The sequence below is a fragment of the Chelonia mydas genome, chromosome 1 (genome assembly GCF_015237465.2).
Source record: "Chelonia mydas isolate rCheMyd1 chromosome 1, rCheMyd1.pri.v2, whole genome shotgun sequence".
Classification (NCBI taxonomy): Eukaryota; Metazoa; Chordata; order Testudines; family Cheloniidae; genus Chelonia; species Chelonia mydas.
In genome coordinates, this window is record NC_057849.1 from 81,807,270 (window position 1) to 81,833,078 (window position 25,809).

At 43.8% G+C, this 25,809-nt stretch overlaps 1 long non-coding RNA gene across 3 annotated transcripts in view; it reads left to right on the top strand.

Annotated features, from left to right (window-relative positions):
* Positions 1 to 25,809, top strand: part of LOC119565837 — a 54,888-nt gene that overhangs the window by 24,793 nt on the left and 4,286 nt on the right. The window contains exon 4 of one of the 3 annotated variants that reach the window (XR_006287154.1): positions 15,291 to 18,314. This is a non-coding gene — a long non-coding RNA (uncharacterized LOC119565837). Of the gene's footprint in view, positions 1 to 15,290; positions 18,315 to 25,809 lie in introns of those variants that run through there. The other 2 variants (XR_006287156.1, XR_006287157.1) reach the window with 2 other exon arrangements.

Sequence of the window (25,809 nt, forward strand, 5' to 3'; positions counted from 1 at the left end):
AATTTTCTCCCCTCTAGTTTACATTAAACAAAATCAAAAGCACAAAGAGCCTTATTCTCTTTTCACTCACATTGGTTTCACACTGGTAAAACTCCACTGAATTCAATAGAGCTACTCTTGATTTACACCAGTCTAACTGGGAGGAGAGTCAGGCCCAATACTGCAGCCATCTGTGGTATGAAAGCAAATTTATATACAATAGTTCAATCTTTTTTTAAAAAAAACAACAAACATTTATTTAGTCTTCCTATCTTTACACATTTGTACAGACACTGGGAAATCAGATTAATGGAATCTTTAACCCCCAAAATAAACCATTGATACTATTTATACATGATTGCCTTTGAATATAGTAATGACTGCAACACAGAAGAGTATGCGTGGTGCTAAATTGTTAATTTTAAAACTATAATAGACACAATGCATAAGTGCATAAGATTTAAAAATACAGCTGTACATAACAAAGCCCTTTCTTATCTCCAGTTAGCATTTTCTGTATAGCTGGTTTCTTTGCATTATACAGCCCTTATTTCTGTTGACAAAAAAGGGACTTGAAACCACAGTGGTTCTTTAAACAAAGTGGAAAAACTATTTTTGTGTGTGCACTATTAATAGATGTCTGTTCCTAGAAAATGATCATTAACTGTGTTTGTTCCCTACAACGCACATCCCGCTTGAAGAGCCACATTAACAATTCTGCATCACTTGGCTTTTAGGTGGATTTCCTGTGGCCCATTTTTGGCTGTGCACACAGTCAATTAGTGTATATTAGTAACATCTTTTAAAAATCAACAGCCTCTATAATCCAGAAGCGTACGTTAACCTGTGTTTTGTGGGAATTTTGATTTTCTTGGCATGTAGCCTATTGCTAGCAGTGGTCTATTCCAAGATGGGGAGTGCCAAAGAATTGGACATAATCAAGGGTGGTTGGCTGTCAGGGAAAAAACAGAAAAATATCATGATGTTCTTTGTGCCGTTTAAGCACGGGAAAGGAGATGGAAGGCCGTTGGATTTCCCTGGGTGATGGGGAGTCCTGATCTGGCTGCTAGTTGTCTGTGCCATCTCCTCCTGCAGTCCCTTGGTGCAAGAGATGTGTTAGGGTATGAATGCAGTGCTACCATAGTCCAGCTGCTCCTCTACTAGCTAACTGTGGTACTTTACAGCCAATCTTAGGCTGCTCTAGTTTACACCATGGCCAGGGCTGGCATAGAAGTGGCCCCCAGAATCAGGTAGCTGTAACCATCTCCCCACTTCAACTATGCCAAGCATTGAATGGTTTCAGCTGAGAATCTAGCCTAGTATTTGAATTAATGTTAGGTTGCATAGCATGGCTATTATGAGAGAAATCCAATTAATATCATTTATATTGCAATGAAAAGTGATTCCCATTTTTTGTCATGTGACAAGCACACAAACGTAGGTCGAATGAATGTGTAGAAAGGGGCTGAAATGCATTTTTGCAAGCAGCAGTAAACATTTGTGCCAGAATGTTTTGGATTTCTCAAAGAAGTTAATCTGAACAGAGGCAAGTGAGATATCTGGCACTGGCAAAGTGAATGTTGTTTAAGCCACACTTTGATGATGTAGGATAAAAAGTTACCACAGCCAGAAATACAATAAAAGCAAGAGCATCTGAGAGACTGGCATTCAGGGCTAATGTTCAAATGCTGCAGTAATGGCTTTCAGGCTTTTCCTGCCAATTGTTTTGGCCATCAGAGACCGGACTGAAAATCTTCTACATGCTCCAAACATTTTAGAGAAGGACAAAGAATCAGGAAGATTTAATTTATTAGGGGAGATTTCTACCATTGTATCTGTGCCTGTGGAGTCAGGCCTGCTTCCACTACTGTCAATGGCAAAACTCGAGTGGATTACAAAGGGAGCAGGATGGGGCCCTACATGGATACTACTTACATTTTAAGCCTGTATTTTCAAAAGGGTTTAATGATTTTGGGTGCCTCAAGTTTTGAGTGCCAGACTTGAGACACCTTACAATTTCCTGATTTGTAGAAAGTGCTGAACACCTGCCTTCTGAAAATCTGCCCCTTTAAAGTGTCACAGTTAGATGCCCTAAAATGGCAGTGCCCCAAATCATTAGTCACTTTATAAAATGTAGGCCTAATTAGTGAATGTAATGCTCTGGAAAGAAACTAGCTTGATGGCCATGATGACTGAATTCCTCTATTTATTTACAGAACAGGTACAGCATTGGCAAGGTCAATAAACACTTCATCATTCTGCTCTGCTATTGCATATCAGCCTTCTTCAGAAAGGACAATCTGTGTGGGAAAGGAGGTATTTCAGTCTCCATATTCATTCAGTTCTTGAGTCCTCTGCTGAAAATATTAGCAAAGATGCTAATCAGTATCCAACGTGACAGTAGTAGTTTACTGACGGGAACACCTGTGAGCTGATTCTGCTCACACATAGGTTTTTCACCATTGTAACTCCAGTGATCCCAGCAGAGCCACTCCTGATTTAGGCTGGTGTAAATCAGATCAGAATCAGGCCCCTTGTGGAATCAAGCCTTCCATGGACCTGCTGCCACTTCCATGCATTTTCTTTCAAACTTTCATTTTATTCCTGTTCAGTTTAAATAGCAAGCTCTTTGGGGCAGGTACAATGTTTAAATATGTGTTTGTAATGTGACCTAAGTAATAAGTAATGCCCTATTCAGTAGGATCTGTACATAAATTCTCAATTTATTTCACATAAGCCTGCAGATGGCAAGCATTTTTTTCCTAGATCCTAGTGTTTTCTATGATTTCTGTGGCTGTGGATTTGATGCTAGTGATCACATCACAGTTATGGACTTTTTGATTTTCATGGATATCAGACTAGTCTTTGTACATGTTATGTGAAAACACATTAACCCAGTTCTGCTGTTACGCTTGTGATACCCGATTGATTCCAGTTCCAGCCTTGATTGCCTATGCACATGATAACCAGCTACCTGTCAGTTTGAAACTACTTGTGCCTTGCTGTAGCTGCCTACCAAGTTCATTGATATTGTGTCTCAACGTAAGTCCAAACAGCCTGATCCTTCATGCAGGTGACAGATGGGGAGGGCATCTTTCACCTCATGCTTGCTCCTCTCACACATTTACTTTGGTTAGAGTCAGATGCAGAGGATGCTATGGTTTTGTCATTATTAGGGCTGATTCAATCCACTTGACTTTTCAAGATATTGAACATTTTTCACTTATGTTATGAGTAAACTAAGGAGTGAAAGTTCATTCTGCTTGGAGTCACCAGCAGAAATGCTCAGGATAGAAATTTTATCAGTGCTGATTAGCTGAATCTGAGCTCTGCTCTAAACCCCAGATTACACTATGTGGTGATAAACGGCTAATCCTTCTCCAGCCATTTCTGTTATCCAGTTTGAGATTTTGGAAGTATCCCAATAAAGTGGAAATTAATTCCTATTAAATAAATTTCAGGGTGTGGATTCTTGGCCATGTCTTTCATTTAACCTAACACCTACATAAGTGCGTCTTGTTTAAGAGGCATTGACTGTAATTACAAATGGTAAGGGTGCCTCAGTAGTTCCATGCGTCAAAACCAGCTGTCCATCCGGAAAGTGGCTTTTATCATTGTTTGTTATTTGTACAGTACCAACAGTCTGATGGGCTCCTTAAAAGCAAGTTTCTTCCTGCCCTGAAGAGTTTGCAGTCCAAATAGATAGTGCAGGAGAGAGAAGAGCCACAGATTCACTACTTAGCAAACTCATCACTCTACCCTCTGCTCACCTTGGGCTGCTCAGCAAAGTCATGGCTGAAATAAGATAGTGGCCAAAGAGGGAGGGAAACTGAAGGGGCAGAGGTAGAAAGGACAGAAGCGCATTGGGCAGGAAGAACGAGGCACAGCCATTGCTGTGGTAGGTGAGAGGCAGGATGGACGGTGAACAACAGTCAAGGGCAATAAAGTAAATGAGAGCACTGCATCCAGACCTGAGTGAATGAAGATTCCAGGAGGCTGTGAAGGCACCTCCCAGTGGCTGCTGCTGTCACGCCCCATGTGGAGGTGGAAGGGCTGCTACTGTGCCTGGTGGCTAAATTTGATCCTTAGCACGTCATGGTAGCTGTATGCAGCAGAGCATGGCCCTCAGTCTATGAAAAGGACATGACTGCCAAACAACCTACTGCCCCAGAAAAGCTTTAAAATGCATAAGGCTGAAATGAAGCATAAAGACAACTAACAAATACATTGCTGATTACCACAGCGGTCTCTACTTTTGATTCTTTTTTTTTTTTTAGGGGAGTGAAAAATATATTCTAAAAAATAAGGTCACTGAGAGAAGCTTTCTTTGGCAAAAAAGAAAAAGCATTTTAAAAGCAGCAGGAGACCAAATACCAAGGCAGCTCTTGGACAGCAGTTGCTATGGTAATCGTAACACAGAACTTTCCTTGGGCACATGCAGGACATTTTGGGTGTAAGGGGACTGTTGCCCCCTTACTAACACTCCGTGGGGGTGTTTTAGTTGCTAGCTCCCAGTACTAAAAAGGGGGAAGGGTCGATGGGGAATCAGGACCCTGAGACTGACAGCCCCCAGGAACAATGGGGAGAGGCCAATGCTCCAGGTCAGCCTGAATGACAGGGTGGGCAGGCTACTCAGGGAGCCAGGAGGCCAGGGAGGTCCCATCCTTCGTGTGAGCTGGACTTGCCTGGGTCAGACAGAGTGGGGCCAAGCTAAGGAGAAAGCAGGGGCCTGAGCTGAGCTGGGGAGCAGAGCTGGGCCAGATCCAGAGAGAGCAGACCGCTGTCCTGGGAGCAGAGCTGCAGCCCCAAAGCCAGAGGCACAGCCCAGAGAGAGCAGACTTGCCCTGGGAGCAGAGCTGCAGCAACCAGAAGCAGAGGGGCCAGAAAAGCAGCCCAGGAAGCAGGTCAGTGCTGGGAGCAGAGTCACAGAAGCAGCCTGCAGAGCAGACCTGTCCTGGGAGCAGAGCTGGAGCAACCAGAGCCAGAGGGGCCAAAGAAGCAGCCCAGGGAGCTGGAGGCAGAGCAGCAGCAGCGCTGAGACAGAGTTGCGGAGCTGGGGCTGGAGCAGTCCGGAGCTGGGTGCGGTGAGCAGCTAGGGAGCGCGAGGGGGACCCTGGGCAGCGGACCCAGCATAGGGAGACGCCTCAGCCAAGAGGCTCTGCAGGCCAGGCTTGGATTGTAACCCCGACAGGGCGGGGGCGACACTGGGAAGAAGGGTCCTACCACTTAGAGCCTGAGAGCGTGTGGCCACCACCAGAGCAAGTGTCCAACCCACAGCATCCCTGCAGCCCAGCCAGGGCCTGAGAAGAAGGCCTGGGACTTACAAGGAACAGACTGTGAACTGCCCTGACATTCCAGAGACACTGTTTGATGTTCCCTGCCACAGAGCGGGTTGATGTGTTTCCTTTAACCTTTCCCATTTTTCCTTATTCTTTTTAAAATTAATTGTTGATTAAATAACTTGCATTTGCTTTAACTTGTATGTAATGGTCAGTGGGTCAGAGAAGAGCCCAGTGCAGAGAGAGTACCTCGGAGTGGGGACACCCTAGCCCCTGTCCTAGGTGACTGCAGCAGGGTTGGGGGTCGAGCCCCCCAGGAATCCTGGGCCCAGCCTTGTTGGGGTTACGAGGACTCTGCCAGACAGGAGAGTGGAAGGGGAGTCTTCAAGGGCAGGGAGGACTCTGGGTAAAGGAGGTGGGAGCAAGGACTCAGATCCTTTTGCTAGCCCACTTCACCGGGGTAGTGCAGAAGCCAGGAAAGTTCCCCACAATAGCGGGACTATTCCCCCGCTTACATGGGTATAAGTGTGCAGGTCATAGGGTGGAGAACAGCTTGTGTTTTGGGGAAATTTTCAAAACCTTGAAATAGTGGAAGATCTGTCCCTTTAAGGGACAATACAGTCAACGATCTCCCTCCGCAACATAGAACATGGAACAAAAAGCATGTGGACACTTACACAAAAGGGGGAGGGGTTGGAGAGGTTGTTTTAAGAAAATATTTGGCACTGCTTTCTCAGATGATATATGAAGCAGAACCTGAATTTTTAAAAACACGATACTCAGAGACATTGAAAAATAGTACTCGTTTCCTAACTGCTGCCCAGTAGCAAGGCTCCATCTTAGGTGCTTGGAGAGCAGTGCCATGGTCTCTGAGAGTCCCACATCCTTAATGTATCTAACCTCACACCCCTCCTGTGAGGTAAGGACATACTGTCCTCCACGTTTTACAACTGGGGTGCTGAGACACAGAGGGGCGAAGTGACTTGCCCAAATTCACACAGGAAATTTGTGTCAGATCAGGACCCCAGGCCTTGGCCACTAACCTAACCACTGGACCATCCTCCTTCTCTATTACAGACATAGAGGTTAGAAGACATTAACTAAATTTTTATTTTAAATGTGCTTTATTTCTAAATCTGGGGTTCTGTTAGTACTGTGGTGAACTCACCAATAGGTGATTCTTTTGTGACTGAGCCCTGAATGAGCTAATACGCAAACTTAACTCTGAGAAAGGGCTCCTGGGACTCACCTTGCATGTCATTAATGACTGTCCTTAAAAATGAAGAACAGAATTTAAGGCCATAAGGGGGCCAGCAGATCATCCTGTCTGACCTGCATATCACAGGCCAGCACCCCGCAACCAACCCACACGCTAAACCAAACAGCTGAAATTACAGCGAAGTAGTAGAACTCTCAACGGGCTAAGCTAAGGTGTATTGCTGTAGCAAAGCTTTTAGTGTTTTTGGGGGACTCTGGAAGGGTTTTGTGACATTGTTCAGAAAGTAATCAGAAATAGATCAATGACAACTGTAACCATATGGGCTGTGAGTAGGGGCTGCTACAGAAGTACTATTATTTAATGATGGCTACTATGTATGCAACCTTGAAACAGACTATTGGGACCTAAATAAAGTCCATTCTGCTATTGAGTAAATCTGTCTGAATTATTCCCTATAGAGACCATTCTGATGAACCAATATTTATTGCACTAGCAAAGTATTTTGAAATTAGGAAAGAGCTACATTTAGGGTTAAACATTGAATTCAATGACTAAGCTAATTTTGAAACCAGTTGCTTTGACCGGGGCTTAGGCTCCATGCTTATTGGAAGAGTGGTCTAGATTAAAGAGAGAAATCAGTAGTTTTAATCATGGATTTTTAAAAAAATAATTAAGAGATGACAAATATAGTGGGACAAGGAAGCCTACCTGCCCTTAGCTGAACCTGCATAGCAGGGAAAGAAAGGCCTCCCACAGGCCTGAACACCTTGTCTTTTTCCCTCTGTTAAACATGGATGTAGTTAAAGGTTTTTGAGGTTTTTTTAATTGTGAATAAAAGTGAATAAGACATAAACTGTCCTCTGGAGTTAAGTGTCAGTTGCTACTTTAGCTACTGGACTATGCCATAGAATGCATAGAAAAGCAGCATGGCCTACTGAAGTGGTCCCAAAACTTTTTACCTCACACTCCCCATTACCCCTCTCCACACCCCCACTTCTGGAGCCATGGTTGGGAGCTGGGGCTCAGAGAAGGGCCGTGGCTGGGGTGGGGCCATGGTCAGGGCCAGGGGCTGAGGCTGGGGCCGGAACTGCAACCGGGCTGGGAGCTAGGACTGAGGCCAGGGCTGCAGCTGTGGGCGGGTCTGGGGCCAGGAGCGGGGCTGGGGGTGGGGCCGCAGCTGTGTGTGGCCTGGGCCCCACCGCCCGCCCTCCCCAATGTTCCTCCATGCCCCGCTATGAGGGCCCACCCCACAGTTTGGGGGCCACTGGCCTAGTGGATTTCTGGGATTGATGTCAGCATGGTCTAGTGGTTGGATTGCTAGGAATCAAGAGAACTTGATTCTTTTCCTCACTCTGCCATTGACAATGAGCATATCATGTCGTTGCTCTGTGTTGCTGTTTCCCCTTAGGGTATAAAGTCTTTGTGGGCAGGAACTGTTTCTTTTTTTGACTAGTGTCCCCATGGGTGCTCCACATCAGGTATGCATGTCCCCCATGTGCCATTGATCGGAGGTTTTTGGTAGCAGTGTCCATTTGGCCCATGCATGCACCCTACTCCTCATAAGCCATATCAAGGATGTATAGGGCTGTGCAAGCAAACAGCCCTCAGTACCTTCTCAACTCCTCTACAGCCTGAGACAGAGCTTTTGGCAGTGTCCGCCTTCTGCTTAGTAGCTATAGCTTCAAGTTCTGGTTTTGAAATTTAGTGTTTTCGTTTATCTTCATTTAACTTGACTGTATTTTTGGAGAGTCTGGAGCTGTTTGGTTTCATAGCTGTAGACAATACCACACCATGTCTACCCCTGGTGATAAAGACCAAAAGCTGCTCAATCATTTTGGACATAAAAGCTATTCTTCTGCAGTGAGTTCCACAGGTTAGTTATGCATTGTGTGAAGAAGTACTTCTTCTTGTTGTATTAAACCTGCCATCTATTAATTTAATTGAATGATCCCTGGTTTTTTTTACTGTGTGAAAGGATAACTGCCACTTCCCTATTCATTTTTTCCACACCAGTCCTGATTTCATAGAACTCTATCATCTCTCCCACTAGTCATCTCTTTTCCAAACTGAACAACCCTAATCTTTTTAGACTCTCCTCATATGGAAGCTCTTCCATACCCTTCATCATCTTAGTTGCCTTATCTAAAACTTTTCTAGTTCCACTATGTTATTTTGAGATGGGGTGACCAAAACTGGATACTGTATTTAAGGTCTGGGTGCACCATGAACTTGTATAGTGGCATTATGATATTTTCTGTCTTATTTTCTATCCCTTTCCTAATAGTTCCTAAAAATTCTGTTAACCTTTTTTGACGACTGCTGCGCATTGAGATGAAGTTTGCGGAGAATTATCCATGGTGATTCCAAGATATTTCTTGAGTGATAATAGCTAACTTAGAACCCCTCATTATGTATGTGTAGTTGGCATTATTTTTTTCAATGTGCATAACTTTGCATTTATCCATGTTGAATTTCATCTGCCATTTTGTTGCCCTGTTATCCCATTTTATGAGATCCCCCTGGAACTCTTCATAGTCAGCTTCGGACTTAACTATTTTGTTAATTTCACAATTTAGGACTTCTACTCAATATTGAAAAGTCTGTTCTAACTCTAGTTCGACAGATAGACTTTATCGGGACTTCTCTGGATGCCACAACAACCAGAGCTTACCTTTCTGTGGACAGATTTACAACACTAACAAATCTTATTACCATGATTCAAATAAGTCCCCAAACTACAGCAAGCAATTGCCTCCAGCTGCTGGGTCACTTGGCAGCTAGTACTTTCATAACACAACCTACCAGGCTACATCTAAACTGACTTCTGGGTTGACTCAGAACAGTTTATATCCCAAATAAACATGGGTTAGATAAGTTCATATCTGTCCCCCGTCAGGTGTTAGATTCTTTCAATGGAGTTAGGATCCATCCAAAGTCTGTGCTGGAGTTCTTTTCACCCAGCCTGCACCTACAATTACTATAACTTGTCTTTAGATGCATCATTTGTGGGGTAGGGAGCTCATCTGGGGTCACAAGCCAATCAAGGCAAATGTCTGCCTCAAGAGTCACTCTTTCATATCGACCTCCTATAGTTGTGAACACTCAGAAATGCCAACATTCATTTTATTCCATTAATCAGGGACAATCCATCAAAATCATGACAGACAACATGGCCTGCAAGTTCTAAATAAATGTTAGATGGGGTGAGATCTGAGTTACCTAGGAAAGAATTTTCCGTAGTATCTGGTTGGTGAATCTTGCCCATATGCTCAGGGTTTAGCTGATGGCCATATTTGGGGTCGGGAAGGAATTTTCCTCCAGGGCAGATTGGAAGAGGCCCTGGAGGTTTTTCGCCTTCCTCTGTAGCATGGGGCACGGGTCACTTGCTGGAGGATTCTGTGCTCCTTCAAGTCTTTAAACCACGATTTGAGGACTTCAATAGCTCAGACATAGGTGAGATTTTTCGCAGGAGTGGGTGGGTGAGATTCTGTGGCCTGCGTTGTGCAGGAGGTCAGACTAGATGATCATAATGGTCCCTTCTGACCTTAGTATCTATGAATCTATTAAAAAGAGAGGGCCAAAATTCTCCTCTCTATGTGCCAAAGCAGTAAAGCTGTGGAACTGGTATGTAGTCAATCACATTCTCATTTCAGCCTCTTCACTTCCAGGCATACGGAATATCATGGCCTATGATCTGAGCAGCCATTCTCTGGACAGCTCTCTGGACAAGTGGGACTGAACCTTTAAATCCTCAGGCAGATATTCCTGATGCGGGGGGTTCCATAAATGGACCTTTTCATAACTGCCATCAACAGGAAAAGCAAAGGGTTCTGTTTGAGAGGAGGTCTGGGTCCTCAGTCCTTGGGAGAAGCCTTTCTCATCCCTTGGACAGGAGCCTTCTGTATGCATATCCTCCTGACACCACTGATTTTGTTTTGAACAAGATCAAATAAATCAGAGCCAAGCTCATTCTAGTGGTACCAACTTGGCTGAGGCAGGTCTGGTACCCTTACCTGATTCACCTTGTTGCTTGTCCAGCAAAGCAGCTCCTGCCCATTCCCCATGTGCTGTCCCAGGATTCCAGTTTGTCTCTCCACACTGACATGGCCATCCTCTCACTCTGAGCATGGCTCCTTGATGGTTCTTGGGAATAGAGGATTCCTGTTCATCAGAAGTAAAACAAACCTTATTAAACAGCAGAAAGATCTCTATTAAAATATTTACCTTCAGAAATGGAAGGGATTTCACCATTGCTGTTCTCAGCATCAGTTTTCACCTGTTCATTTCCCCCTCTCAGCTGTTCTTGATTACCAGTTGGAATTAAAGAAATCAGGTCTTTCTGTGAGTTCAATCAGAGTTCACTTGGTGGCTATTACAGCCTTTCATTCCCCTATACAGATATTTTCAATTTGTTCTCATCCCAGAACAGCAAGATTCATCAAAGGTTTGGGTAACTTTTTTCCCCCCACAAATGAGTGAGCTACTCCGATATGGGATCTGAACGTGGTCCTTAATGGTCCTATGAAACCTCCCTTTGAGCCATTAGCTATGTACTCTGTTGCATTTATCTGTGAAAAGCATTTTCAGTGGCTATCAGCTCTTCCTGCAGTGAATCAGATCCAGTGGTCCAGGGAGAAACTAAGTGTCTTGTACTAGTCTTGTTCTGTGCATGCCATTTCTATCAGCAGGATTCTGTGCACAGATCAGTCGCAATGTATGATCTTAATGTCATAAAGGGGCACTTACTTCTACACTTAAGTATTTTATCGTATTGGATCTCTTTCTATCTGAAAGAAGGAAAGCCGTCTAGTACAAAGTTAAAGGAATTAAAGATATCATCCAAATTTTCAAACAGGCCAGACTTGAGGTCATTACTCACTTCTTCAAGTAAAAGTGCTCTTGGTCTTGGGGAATGGGAGAATTGCCAGAGGAAGGATTGAGTGAGGGGTGGAGGATGGGGCCCTTTTACATTACACTAGCTCTGTTTGTAAAAAGGGATGGCTTGCGTTTGTTGTACTTAAATTAGAACTGTTTGAAAGGACGGGTACTTTTAGTGAAAAATGTCTCTCTTCCTAAACAGGAGGTTTCATGCCTCCTGGCATTCTGCGTGTTTTGTGATATTTCAGGGCAGTGGCTATTGTTCAAGTTAAAAAGTCACTTTTAGGCAAAATGGGCTTGTGAAATGGGCTATGAGCTGCAGAAGTGGCAAGTAAAACTGGGATGTAAGCAACCTTTGCCACCTCTTTTTGGAGACGAGAGACAGAGTAACATCCTATATACATGTTTTTTTTTAATGGAAGGGTCATATAGGAGGATGGGGCAGAGAACAGCAGGGGAGGAAAGGTATACATAAAGCCATAGAGGAGGTAAAGGAATACTTTACCTTGGATGAGGAACAGACCTTGCAATGTTTTACTAAATGCAGTGTACGGAGGCCGGAGGTGAGCCCTTAGCCTGAGTCAGGCATAGGAACTACAGCAATGGGCATATGCTTTAAGACCCTTCCCAGAAACGGGAGGTTGAACTTTTCTTTCCCTCTTTAGGATGTGTAGAACATTCCTTTGTGAAGCCTACATAATTAATACAATTCAATTCCAGTAAAAATTGAGAGGCATATGAAAGAACACTGCATGCTGTAAATTTTCTTCATCGTGTGACCTTGACATGTTTCATTATTTTAAATCCTTAATTGTGCTATTTAAAACCTTTTTTAATCATCCAGTTCTCTAGAGGAATAGTTATGGTTTTACACAACACTCCTATGTTGGCTCTTCAGCGATTATTGAGAAAATCCTGTGAAATACTATATTAGAGAACCATTATGTGTGTTAGTTATAGTATAATGACTATTGTATATATTTGCTAGCTTACTGTTCCTTCATAACTTCGATACTTTTCATAATTACTGGACCATGATGTTCATTTGAGGAATGTCCCTGGGTAAAGCAGATACTTTTAGAGGCAACCGTCAGCAATGATAGTTCAACTCGTTCAAAACGAGTTCACCACCATGTTTAAAATAGGAAACTGTAGTTCTGTGGAATTAATAAAGGAATTGTATAGCAACACAGCCCAAAAATTGTACTGCTCCATTTATCCAGTTTTGCAACCATAATAGTAGCCAATTATTAATTATATTATGGTAGCATCTGCAGGTCCCAATCGATATCAGAGACCTATTGTTTTGGATGCTATGGAAATGTTTCTGTAGTATTTTAGTGTTAATTTAGTAATGTAGGAATATTCACTGTATCAAAAAGCTCTCAGTCCTTCTTGTGACCATGTATGATGCCTAACAACTTTATCTCTTGTTGAAGTCAGATTGCTCAGTGGTTTATAATAATCTGAAAGACAGCCAGGCCTTTCCCCCTTCCCCACTACTGGAGTAGCTCAGGCATACCCTACATGGCTAAACTTCTCGTCCACTGTCCAGCCTACTCTGCTCCACAAGCCCTAAGATCCCACTTACTGGTCTGAGGGTAAATTTATATTGGAACCCAGCTCTCAGGTCTAGCCGTCTAAAACTGGAAACCACCTCTCTGCAACTAGCTGCTGGGGATCTAACAAATAACAGAAAAACAAAACAAGTTTGTTAACAAACGCTGGCTTCTTCTCCCAAGACCTTTTCCTTGTCTTCAGTGACAGGCTGCCCAGTCATATGCCCCTTATGGCTGGAACACCCTTCCTGAACTGTTTTGCAAGGTTCCTTCCCCCTCCACATTTAAGTTCCTCATTATATTCCACTTCTGCCACAACATCTACATAAAACTAGCCAACAGTGGAGAAAGTCAGAAAATGTTTTTCCCCTCATAGAAAAATTCAAAGTTTCAATGAAAAATTAAAAAGGGTTGGTTGAAAACTGTTGGTTTAGAAGAGAAAAATTTTGATCTGGAAATACTGTGGTGCCTTGTGGGAATTATAGTTTGGGAATTTCATGTCCTTCTCTGCAGGGTGGGCTCCTCTACCAGATTATATATCCCATGATGAAGCATAATCTCTCCTCTTGCTGAGCCACTGCATGCATCATAGGAGTCCCTGGCTGTGATGGATGATGGGAGATGTAGTCCAGCTGGGGAACCCAGTCCATAGAGGATAATGGGGGTATGAAGCACCGAAATTACAGCCCCTATGATGCATTGTGGCAGCATTTCTGAACTGAAGATTTTCAGTTTCCAGCCAAAAACAGAAAGCTATTTGGTTTTCAGGTGTTTGGATATTCAATGAAAAAATCAAAATTTTCTATGCAAGCAGGTGATTTTGGCTAAAAATTGTGTTTTGTTGAAATTCTCCCATCTCCTCAATCTTTTTTCCACCGTCTCCTCCTTGTTGTCTTGTTTCTCCCTTGTTATGTCTAATTTATCGTCAGATTCTTCTACCTTTATTTGGGTGGTATAGTACCTCATTCTGCCATTAGTCCCATTGATTATATACAAAGTAAGATACTACTCAAAAGGAGGCAGAATCTGACCCTTAATTTATGAACTCTTTGGGACAGAATTAATGCTTTTTCTCTCTTGGGAAACAGAAATAATAAATACATATAACTAACAAAGAGTCTCAAGCCCATCTCTCTCCTCCTTTTCAGCTCAGCTAAGAGATATGCTTTAATTTTTTTTTTCTCTTATTAAATCTCTTGTATGTTCCCCTCTCTTTCTTGTGGTCCTGTTTTGTTTTTTACTTTCTTCCATGCTGTTGCAGTAGGGCTCAGTGATGATGAAAGAACACCCGGGCATTACAGTAATGTGCTCCAATATTATCTTTAGAAGTACCATCTTGCATAGACTGGACCAGGGCCTCTTAGAGGTCCAGAGGGGCCCGGGCCACTTCTATCTTTTGAAGCCCCTAGCCACAATACAAATAAAAAATGACGACACGTGGTCTAAACTTGTGCCATCAGAACCGACATATTTTTATTAATATTTATGAACATATTTTACTCTTTAATATGACAAAATCTATATCCGTTAACAAAAAAATTATGTCTTTTACAGATCACATCTCTTACGTGCTTAAAATTGCAGCTCTAAGCTGAGAGTGTGTCACATTTTGGTCTGATAGGGATGCACATAAAAATAAGTTGCGAAACTTATCAAATGCCAAAAAATTAACAAGTGTCTAAATTTGAGACCCCCTTTGAGCTTGAGGCCCAGGCCAAATGCTGCTCCCCCCCCCCCCGCCCCGATTGGCCCTGGACTGGACCATGATGTTCATTTGAGGAATGCCCCTGAGCAAAGCAGATATTTTTAGAGGCAACTGCCAGCAATGAGTGGTTCAGAACCAATTCACCACCATGTTTAAAATAATCAGCATCTTCCTCTTTCACCCTGTGGTTCCACGGTAGTTTTGTCTTATACATGCTTTAGATTAGTCAGTAGCAGCTGCATATATTTGATCAGACTCAGCTGAATTCTGTCAGGCTGGCATTGAATTTTACAGCCCCCTCTTCTTTATGAATACAAATATTCTAACATTAGAATTTTCTAAATTACATTGCTGAGATTGACCAGCATGAGAATTTTGCTACTGCACAGATTGAATAAGTGCCTTTCCTACAAAGCGCATACCATTTCAATTCCCATTTAAGTCATCAAATTGGAAATGTGATACGTTCAGTTAATCTTCCACAGGCAATTTCAGATATTATAGATCCACTTATATCTTGTGATGAATTACTTCAGTGTTTGGCAAATACTAAATAACATTTTTTGTTGACGTGGAAGTGTGACCTGCAGGCTGCAGCTGGTTCCAGTGTTTGTTACTGTTTGTGTCCAACCCGTCTGTCTCTTCTTCTCTCTGTTCTCCCTTTCTTGAAGCACAGCTGGTTTATGTCTGTCACAAGCAATGGAAGGACATTTCCGAGCTGGAAATTACTGAAAGGATCCAGTGCTGATGGCTTTTGGAGCTGCCAATCCAGAGAGCAGCTTTTGGCTCCTGCTGAGTACAGTATGTCTGCAGTTTGACTATTTATCTCACTTTTTACATACTTGAGCTGAAAAAAAAAAAAAGGATTGTGCAAACACTCACAGCTCATTCCCTCACACCTCTTCCTCCCCACCCTCTCCTTATCAAGTATTGCAGCAGCACTAAAATGTGTCAAATAAGCTGAATGAAGCTGTCTAGTTTTGAGATATTAACAGGGAATTACATCATGGTTAAAATGTATGACTTTGAAATTATCATTAGCTAATGATTATGTGAAAAAACAATAAAACTCTCCCAACCACAATGGGCAATGCCAGACTAAATTACAGTTAAATGCTTTAGGCCCAAATTTTCAAACTTAGGTGCCTAAAGATGGGCATCTAAAGCCAGTTAGGCATTTGAGTACGTGAACTGATGTTCAGAGGTGCTGAGCTTAAGGTGCTTAAAAGCAGCTGGTGATCAGCTCATCTGTGGGGGAAGGGGGGAAATATCAGACCATGTATTTAGATGCCTAAATATGGATTTAGGTGCCTAACTTCAGGCATCCAGTTTAGAAAATGTTGGCCTTCAGACTATCTGGGGCTAAAGGAGAGTACCTCCAGCTTCTAAGCGGCAAGGAAAAAGTGAAATATATATTCCAGGATTTTGCTGCTGGGTGTAGAAGAAGAAGAGATCAGAATTAACAACAGGGAGGCAACGTCTCCACACCAAGTACATTCTGTTTATCTTGGCCTATCGCAGATAGTTCTACAGAGGCAGCACACCCTGCTTCCATTGGTTCAGTAGAAGGTCAGGAATTTTTGAACCAGATTGTAGTGAGATTGAAGGAGATCTGCTAAAATAAATGCTGTTACTGTTTGTTCTACCTTTTTTATTAAATTTTAAATTGCTTCTTAACGTTCCTTCGGCTTAAAGAGCCCTTGTTTGTCTGCCCAGTCATATAAAACAAGAGTAATCTTGGCTGTTTAATCTCTATGATATAGTTCTTTATGCATTCTTCTCATTCTCAGTCTCTCCCATGCCCTTTGTTAAAGCCACTTCAGCTTCAACCAGTTGTTCCTCTCCATCACAGTCTTCGTTTCTTCTCTCTCTGCCACTACGGTTATTCAGTAAAAGTATGTTTATACAAGGAGGAATGCTATCTTCCTGCCCTGGTCATTTTAGCTCACCTGTTGGTCAAAACCATTCACATCCGCCTGCTTCTCAGACTCCATGGAGACTGCATGTAAAGCTGAAATGAGGTGACAAAAACATCATAAAAAGGTCTGTTTGCTTCAGGTCAGATATTGAGGAACTCCTGATATGTAGCCACCAGGTAAGTGGAAGTAAACATCCTTCTGACTATACAGGATAAAGAAAGCTCACAATAATGTCTCTTGTTTCTTATCTTTAGTCTTCAATGAGGTGTCACCAGATGTCAGGAACTGGAATGAGCTTCACCCTCCTCCACCTCCCGCCCCTTTTCACTGGCATATTATACCAGCTCAACTGATATATCAACTGAGTAAAGGTGTAGCATATGTCATGTTTGACAGAGATGAAATACCCATTTATAATTTCTTTAATCAATGCTTTCTTTCTCTTCTACTGATAGGCCGTGGAGATAGTCAAAACAACTGCTATGTTTTGCAGAAGCAGGGGGAACTAAACCAGCCTACTTACACCACCACACACCTCTTCGAGTTGCTGTTCAGATACACATGTAAATAGTGTGACATAATATTTGTAAATACAGAGAAAGAATGATGAAAGTTCTAGTCCACCCATGTCTACTATACCCTGGACTAGTGCATAGATTTCAGGTAGGACTGTACTGAAGATCCCGCTAAGGAAGGAATAGTTTAGCTCACGTTAAGTACTAAAATAATGGAAAGACTCATTCACGAATTAACTATTTGCAGATGTACAGAGAAACATTTGGGAATAATCTGATTAATATTGTTTGCTCAGTGCTGCTGCAGGAAAACAATGGGAGAGAAATTATTTGAATAATTTGACAATTGATGGAAACAACCAGTCTATTTACTATTTATCCTAAAGCATGTTTTTACTGAATAGAAAAGCTCTCTAAAGCCTGGATCTTATAACTGGATATTTGTGGGTGTGTCCCTCAGCCCATGCAGAGCCAACTGGGCTTCATGCAAGTGCAAGGGTCTGTCCATGTGGATTCAATTGCAGGGTCAGGCCTTGGCCTCCCTCAGTGTCTGAGCAAGTGGGATTGCTTGCTTCATGATATACGTGTGGGACTTTTGCAGAGAAGACTGAGGTTCAGTTAATGCAGTGTTGAGGGCAATATAGATAAAAAGTTGGTATTTTTATCTTATATCTACCCCAGCTGCATACAGGTTGTAAGTAAAATTGTCAATAATCAAAAAATGTTCTGTGCCATAGAGCCCACACAAACCTGGTAGAATATCAACCATCCTTTGAAATGATCAACCAGGGAGAATTCCACTGACATGCAGATATTTACTTCCAACTGCCACTGAGACCTTAGCTATAGCATATAGCCAGCAGCAAGGCAGCAGCATCCGACCCCTCCCCAGGCTCTCCCTCAATTAAACTGGAGACTCCGCCTCTTATATTTCCTGTTCTCCCCTCTGCTTCCAGTGCAAGGGGCAGGCCCGGCCTGGCTCTACCCACCAGGGGCATGATTCCTCCTTGTTTGTGTGAGAGAGAAGCCATTCAGCCTCACTACAAACTCCTTTCTCTTATCAACTCAGCTAATTATTATTGCAATCTCCTTAGCAGGGAAAGAGGCGTGCAGTGGTTGAAGACTTTATTCCTTTAATATGTAAGGGGACTGTTCCCCCTTACTAACATTCAGTGGGGGTGTTTTGGTTGGCTAGCTCCCAGTACTAAAAGGGGGAAGGGTCAATGGGGAATCAGGACCCTGAGACTGACAGCCCCCAGGAACAATGGGGAGAGGCCAATGCTCCAGGTCAGCCTGAATGACAGGCTGGGCAGGCTAATCAGGGAGCCAGGAGGCCAGGGAGGTCCCATCCCCCATGTGAGCTGGACTTGCCTGGGTCAGACAGAGTGGGGCCGAGCTAAGGAGAAAGCAGGGGCCTGAGCTGAGCTGGGGAGCAGAGCTGTGCCAGATCCAGAGAGAGCAGACCCTGTCCTGGGAGCAGAACTGCAGCCCCAAAGCCAGAGGCACAGCCCAGAGAGAGCAGACTTGCCCTGGGAGCAGAGCTGCAGCAACCAGAGGCAGAGGGGCCAGAAAAGCAGCCCACGAAGCAGGTCAGTGCTGGGAGCAGAGTCACAGAAGCAGCCTGCAGAGCAGTCCTGTCCTGGGAGCAGAGCTGGAGCAACCAGAGCCAGAGGGGCCAAAGAAGCAGCCCAGGGAGCTGGAGGCAGAGCAGCAGCAGCAGCAGTGCTGAGACAGAGCGGTGGAGCTGGGGCTGGAGCAGTCCGGAGCTGGGTGCGGTGAGCAGCTGGGAAGAGCGAGGGGGATCCTGGGCAGCGGGCCCAGCACAGGGAGATACCTCAGCCAAGAGGCTCTGCAGGCCAGGCTTGGATCGTAACCCCAACAGGGCGGGGGGCGACACTGGGAAGAAGGGTCCTACCACTTAGAGCCTGAAAGCGTGTGGCCACCACCAGAGCAAGTGTCCAACCCACAGCATCCCTGCAGCCCAGCCAGGGCCTGAGAAGAAGGCCTGGGACTTACAAGGAACAGACTGTGAACTGCCCTGACATTCCAGAGACACTGTTTGTGATGTTCCCTGCCACAGAGCGGGTTGATGTGTTTCCTTTAACCTTTCCCATTTTTCCTTATTCTTTTTAAAATTAATTGTTGATTAAATAACTTGCATTTGCTTTAACTTGTATGTAATGGTCAGTGGGTCAGAGAAGTGCCCAGTGCAGAGAGAGTACCTCGGAGTGGGGACACCCTAGCCTCTGTCCTAGGTGACCGCAGCAGGGTTGGGGGTCAAGCCCCCCAGGAATCCTGGGCCCAGCCTTGTCGGGGTTACGAGGACTCTGCCAGACAGGAGAGTGGAAGGGGAGTCCTCAGGGGCAGGGAGGACTCTGGGTAAAGGAGGTGGGAGCAAGGACTCAGATCCTTTTGCTAGCCCACTTCACCGGGGTAGTGCAGAAGCCAGGAAAGTTCCCCAGAATAGCGGGACTATTCCCCCTAGCTTACAAATAGGTAATCATTTAAGATAGGGTAACAACATAATGTAGCTATGTGTGATTTGGCAGATTTGTTGTACAGAACACTTGTTCTTTGGATAGCCCTGTTTCCTTAATAGATATTTACTAAAGTAGACTCTGAGGTATGGAAATAAAAACTTCATTATGATGCGTTGTAGGGTTATGTAAACTTAGATTTATGTTTGTCTCACTTGCTTTTAATGCATTTGTGCTACTTTCTCAAGAATTAACCCTAGAATGGATTTTTTGACTACTTTCACTAAACACTTTTTACGTCTAGAGTTAAAAAGGACAAAATCAGGGCAAATATATCTATTCAGCCAAGTAATTCCTGACCACCAGAAGTCCTATACTTCAGTATTCAAAAATTCAGATGAAAATATTGGACAAAGGAGTAATTTCTTCCCTGCATTTATAATTTTTTTTTAAAAAGGCAACACATATGGTGTAAATTACAGCCTTATAGTACCTACCATCACAAAGTCTTTAAAAACTGTATGCCTGTTTTTGCTCTCATTTACACTTCTAAGATAATCAGGTTGTATATCACTCTCTTTTCTTTGACCTAGTTCTGAAATAGTTACCCCAGCAATGGAGCATAACTCACTATTGTAATAACAAGAGGAGAGTCTGGAATCCAATGCAGGGGTTCAAATTGTGGGGAAGGTGCTGACATGGTAGGAGAAGCCGATGGGGAAGATAGACTTGTGAGGTACAGTGCACGAATCAGTGTGACCAGAGAAGGGACGTTGGTGGTAATCAAGGTGAGAAATGACCAAGCAGATGGACCAGAATTTGGTGGTAGGGATGGGAAGTATGAAATATGGAGATCTTACAGAGACGAGCCAGCAGAATTTAACAACCAAGAGCGGGGACTAGAGAGCCTTTGTTTACCAGAAACTGGGAATGGGCGACAGAGGATGGATGACTTAATGATTACCTGCTCTGTTCATTCCCTCTGGGGCACCTGGCATTGGCCACTGTTGGAAAACAGGATTTTGGGCTAGATGGACCTTTGGTCTGACCCAGTATGGACAATCTTATGTTCTTATGGCCCCTGAAACATGGACTGAGCTGTATCAACCCCTGCCTCTGGCGGAATATACAGAAGCTGCCACTCGGCGAATATTCGGAGGAGCTGCTACCCTGTGAATACCCTGAGGAGCTGCTGGAACTGTTGACTGCAGAGTACCCTGAAGAGCCTGAGAGCCCATGAGTGGCAAAACCCTACGACCAGGTAGGGGTAGGAAGTAGCCCAGGGAAACCAGACATTAGTCCGGTTGTGTTTGCTGAAGTCATGGTCAGCGTGTTTTGGCAGGATCTCTGCTGACCCAGTGGCAGGATTCCCCAACACTGTTGGGGCCTAGGCTGGGACATGGTGGAGTAGGGTGGACTCGGGTGCCCTTACCTCCTCCTGCCAACCCCACCCCTGGGATTGCAGCCTACCCCCCTTAGGACAGACGGCCTGCATTTCTTTGGTGTCTGCCCCCACGAGGGAGTTGGGCCACCAACTGCTTTGCTCATTCCTAGCTAGGGAGCTGGGCCAAAGACTATTTGCTGTTGGCCCCAGCCAGGGAGCTGAGCCAAAGATTGCCTCTGCTCTGTCCTAGCCAGAGGGCTTGAGCCTGACTGGTGGGTATTGCTTGGCCCCACCCGGAGGGCTGAGCCTGATGGTGTTTGTGGCCCACCACAGCCAGAAGGCTGGCTACAGACTCTACTGACTTACAGTGCCAATCCCCTGTTGATTGTCTCTCAGCTGTTAGGTGGCGTAGTGAGGCGTAGTGGCCTCCCTCCGATGCAGAAAGGGAGGAACTATTCCAAGCCACTACAGAGCTGTTAGAATAAATCTTTTAATTTACGCCAAACCACAACAGGTGGATTAACCCAATGGGGCGCCTTGGAAGAATCCATTTGTTAACACACGAGATTGTGCATTAGATTTTTTTTCTGCTGTGTTAAGTGATAGCGGTAGAAGCAGATGCAAACAGCAGATGTCACACAGATTACATTATTACATTCAGGGCTGAAACCAAGTCTCTGAATGTTGCAGTGGCATTCAGGACAGGAATCTGACAAAAGTCTCTGACAGTCAAGAAAGAACTTTTAAGAAAAAATAGTAACTAAAATGTAACTTCTTCGGCTTATTTCATTTTACTGCTATAGAAGAGACTTGCATCTTTTGAGAAACTGAGTCACAAAAAGTAAGATGTTTCATATGACAAGTGTCATCTCCAAGAATGACTACTAGCAAGTTCTCTGGCAGGTAAAAAAAAAAAGGGTAGTTGTTAGAGGTGGACTTGGGCAGCTGTGTTTTGGTTTTGAAAAGCTTCAGTCATATTGGTCAACAAGTCATGACTTTCTCTTCTGATCAGTGTTTTAGAGACATAGGGAATTGTAATATTTCCGCTACTCCCTTATGATATCAGGTTAAATAAAAGTCTTTTTTCTCCCTTTTAATAATTCTTCCTCCACATCTAGGAGGAATAAATTAACATGCAAAGCCTGGGCTCAGAGCTACAAATCTCATACCATATACGGCCACAGTGTAAACCAGCCCCCATCATTGTCAAACTAGCCAAAGGGCATGGAGTTAACAGGTTCTTTGGAATTGCTAAGATTAGCATTTGTATTTGTTGCAGGTGCAGGTGTTGCAGGTGCAGGTGAAAACTCAGGGGCAAGGAGGGGTAGATATAAGAATAAAGGCCAGTGAGCAAGTGAACTGGAAATGAAGGTGGAGGGGGAAATAATGGTTGGGTCTACATGGGGCATCCTTTCTATCGCCACAGTTTGGATCAAGGTCAAACTGAAGACTCACCCACATCTCAGAGTCATCTGTGTACATATTATACACAGATAGTGATTAAACTGAGGGGAATTAAAGTCAAGTGTTGTGAGCTGCTCAAAATACCACAAATTTACTATTATGCATATTGTTCTTTAAAATGTATGGCGGAGGGAGGATTACTCATCTGGTGATCTCATCTAATTTTGTGAATATTCAAAGATAGGGTGGTGAATCTGTACATAAAAGCAGACATTTCTGTGTGCTTTCATTTGCTGGCACACCTTCAACTAACATTCCAGTTTACCAAACACCATTTTAAATTAATTTCTTTCATTTCCTTTTCTCTTTTCCTTTCTTTCTACCTTAGTTTTTCTTTCTTCCCTCATCTGAGTTCTCACTCTTCCCCATGGTCTTTCACGAGAACCCCTCCTTCTCTTCAGTCTTTGCTGCTTCCTCTTTGCATCCTAACCATTTCCATCAGGCTTTGCCTTCTGCATCTTCCCAGTCTCCATCTTCCTCCTGTTCTCATTTCTAAATTACTCAATTATATTTGTATCTCGTGCCAATCTCTACTTTGCCTCCTCACACCCATTATTCGTTTTCTACCACATCAGGATAGAATTCCTTTTCTCTTCCTACCTGGCCCTATATGACTTTTATACATCCAACACTCCATACCTGCATTGTGCAGGAACAGTTCCTAAATGTTGTTTAAAGGAGATAATCATGGTCTTGGGGGACGCATGGGGACAATGGGAATGTGGATTCACCTCAGAGTTCCCACAAAGAGGTGTTCTTGACTCTGCACTTGAAATCTTAGGTCACAGTCTCTCATTTAAAAATGGCTTCTGGACACAGCACTAGCAGGTGAATGCACCAGTGAAAAAGGGGCCGCAGTTGAGTTATTGGGTAGCAAAACCAGATGGTGTGCCACAGGGGAGCACTGACTGACCATTCTCATCAGCACAAGGGTGCTTGTGGTGGTACAAGAGAGGGCACGAGAGGAGTGGGATGCTGAGTGCAGGGAGGTGAAGACCCAGTGGAGGGTGGAAGTTAGTTCTTAGAGAACTAGGCCTGCTACAGCTCTTCATATCCTTTTCAGAGAAAAAAGAATATGGTTTTTTTCCCCTTATAAAATGTTACCTTTGAAAAGATTTATTTTATTTATTTACAGATGTTTCCGTGGCTGGCACCAACCTGTTGTCTGAGCATCTCAAAAAGATTTACCCTCCCATCATCTTTCTGGGGTACATTAAAGTGTTATCCAGGGACACAGAGAGATTCTGGGTCTGATCCTGTACAGTGCCTCCAGGAAGGGCAGCACAGATGGTACAGCTCAGGCATAGGGGAGGTGAAGGTAGCTACCACTGCATCCTCCAGATTGCTGCTCCATGAGGTCAAAATGGCCACCACGTTAAGATGGAGCAGATAGGACTGCTGTAATATCTGACAGACACATCAAGCTGTATATGGGCTACACTGCTGCCCAGAAATCTCATAGATCATGTTCCACTGGCTTTCCTACTCCTAGCCCTCAGCCACAGCCCAGCATTCCCTCCACACCACCATAAATGGCCCGACCCTGTGCCGGAGGAGTTCTCCTGTGGTCTTCCCGTGGCACGTGACCAGTGGTGTATAGGGGCCTGGACAAGGGGAGGAGTATAGGGGAGGAGCAAAATCTGTCATTTTATGAGTTATCCATGGTCACACAGGGAGTCTGTATGAGAGCCAGGAATAGAGCCCAGCCCCCCGCCCCTCCCATTCTACTGCCTTAGCCAGAAGACCATATTTCCATTTTTCAGAGAAAAACCTTGTTGTCCAATTCAATTAAATATCACATTGTATTTAACTGCAGTTATTTTGCTGATGTGTTTTTGTACTAACTCAGAAAAAGAAAGGGAGGAGGAGTTGTGATTTGTAATTTGCATGACGAATGCTCCCAATCAATAGATAAAATGTAACATATGCTGTGGTTAGCAACCAAGGAATCCTCTGGAATTACAAGTTCAGTTTAGGCAGGATATTTTCACAGCATACAAAAAAATAAATGATAACACAGATTTTTGTGGTGCAATGTTATAAAAACTATTATCTGCCAGAAAAAGAGAAACAACATTTCTGAAGCACTCTCAGCTATTATGGCAGTTCAAGAAGTTATCTCATGGTGTCTTTCCATAGTGACATCCTGGGAGAATGCACTGAAGTTAAGATGCTTTAAAATAGAAAAACTTCATCTCCAAAATACATATGAATGTAATCTCTGCTCCTTGAAGTCTTTAAACCACGATTTGAGGACTTCAGTAGCTCAGTCATAGGTGAGAGGTTTTTCGCAGGAGTGGGTGGGTGAGATTCTGTGGCCTGCGTTGTGCAGAAGGTCGGACTAGATGATCATAATCGTCCCTTCTGACCTTAATATATATGAATAAGTCAATGAACAAATTTTTGATAAAACAGGTGAGTAGTGAAAGGGCTATTTGAAAATGAGGGCTTTTTCAGTACTTTTGGGGAGACAAAGAAAAATATTAGTAATACATCAGAACTATGGAGCTTAGATTTAAGCATATCTGTAACTTTATGTGCATGATGAGTCCCTTTGAGTTATGCAAGTGTTTAACTCTTTTTGTGGGATTGGGGCTTACAATACATGTGTAACACATTCTGTATAATCTGGAAGATCATAAATGTGCTCTTATGTGTTGAGAAAAATATATACACTTACAATAGCTGATCTGCTGCAGGAAGAAAATAAAGCTATTGCCTAGTTACTTACTAATGTTTGTGCATCTTTTGAGCTTCCTTATTTTCAAGAAGGATGAGAGGACACAAAGGTGTCTTCTTACTGAGGTTCTTATTTGTAGAGCTGTCCTCCTCTTCATGGAGGATTTTGATATTTTGAAATTTGGTTGTGCTCTGGTTTGGATTGGAACACCCCCACTTCCAAATTTCATAATTCTCTGTGAAAGGGAATGGAATCCGGGCTCAGGTAGTGCTTCTGGTTGACTGCCCCAGAGCTGTGGCCCCTGGAAGCCCTGGGGTCCTGGGCTCAGGTGCTATCCACTTAACAGGCTGCCCTGGAGCTGTGGATCTTAGAAGCAAACATGACCAAGAGATAACTGATAGCTCTCACTTCCCTACAAGCTGAGCTGGATGAGTCCGATATAGTGGGGGGGTACTACAGTCACATCTGTGGTGATGGGAAGATCTTCCTGGCTCCCGTTCTCAGGGATTCCAGGGAGGTCTTAACTACAGATGAGGTCCTTTCCTTTGAAGGCAATGAACTTTTAAATTCTGAGATGGATGAGGCTCTCCATTTGTTAAAGGATGGCAGGGCAACTCTGCATTCTTTGGATCTGTTTCTCAGCCACAAGAAGTATGCACGTGAGACCACAACATTCCTCCAGGCAGCTGGCCAGTACTATTATGAGCCTCAAATAACCTCGGAGCTGCCAAGAGAGAAGCAATGGTGACCC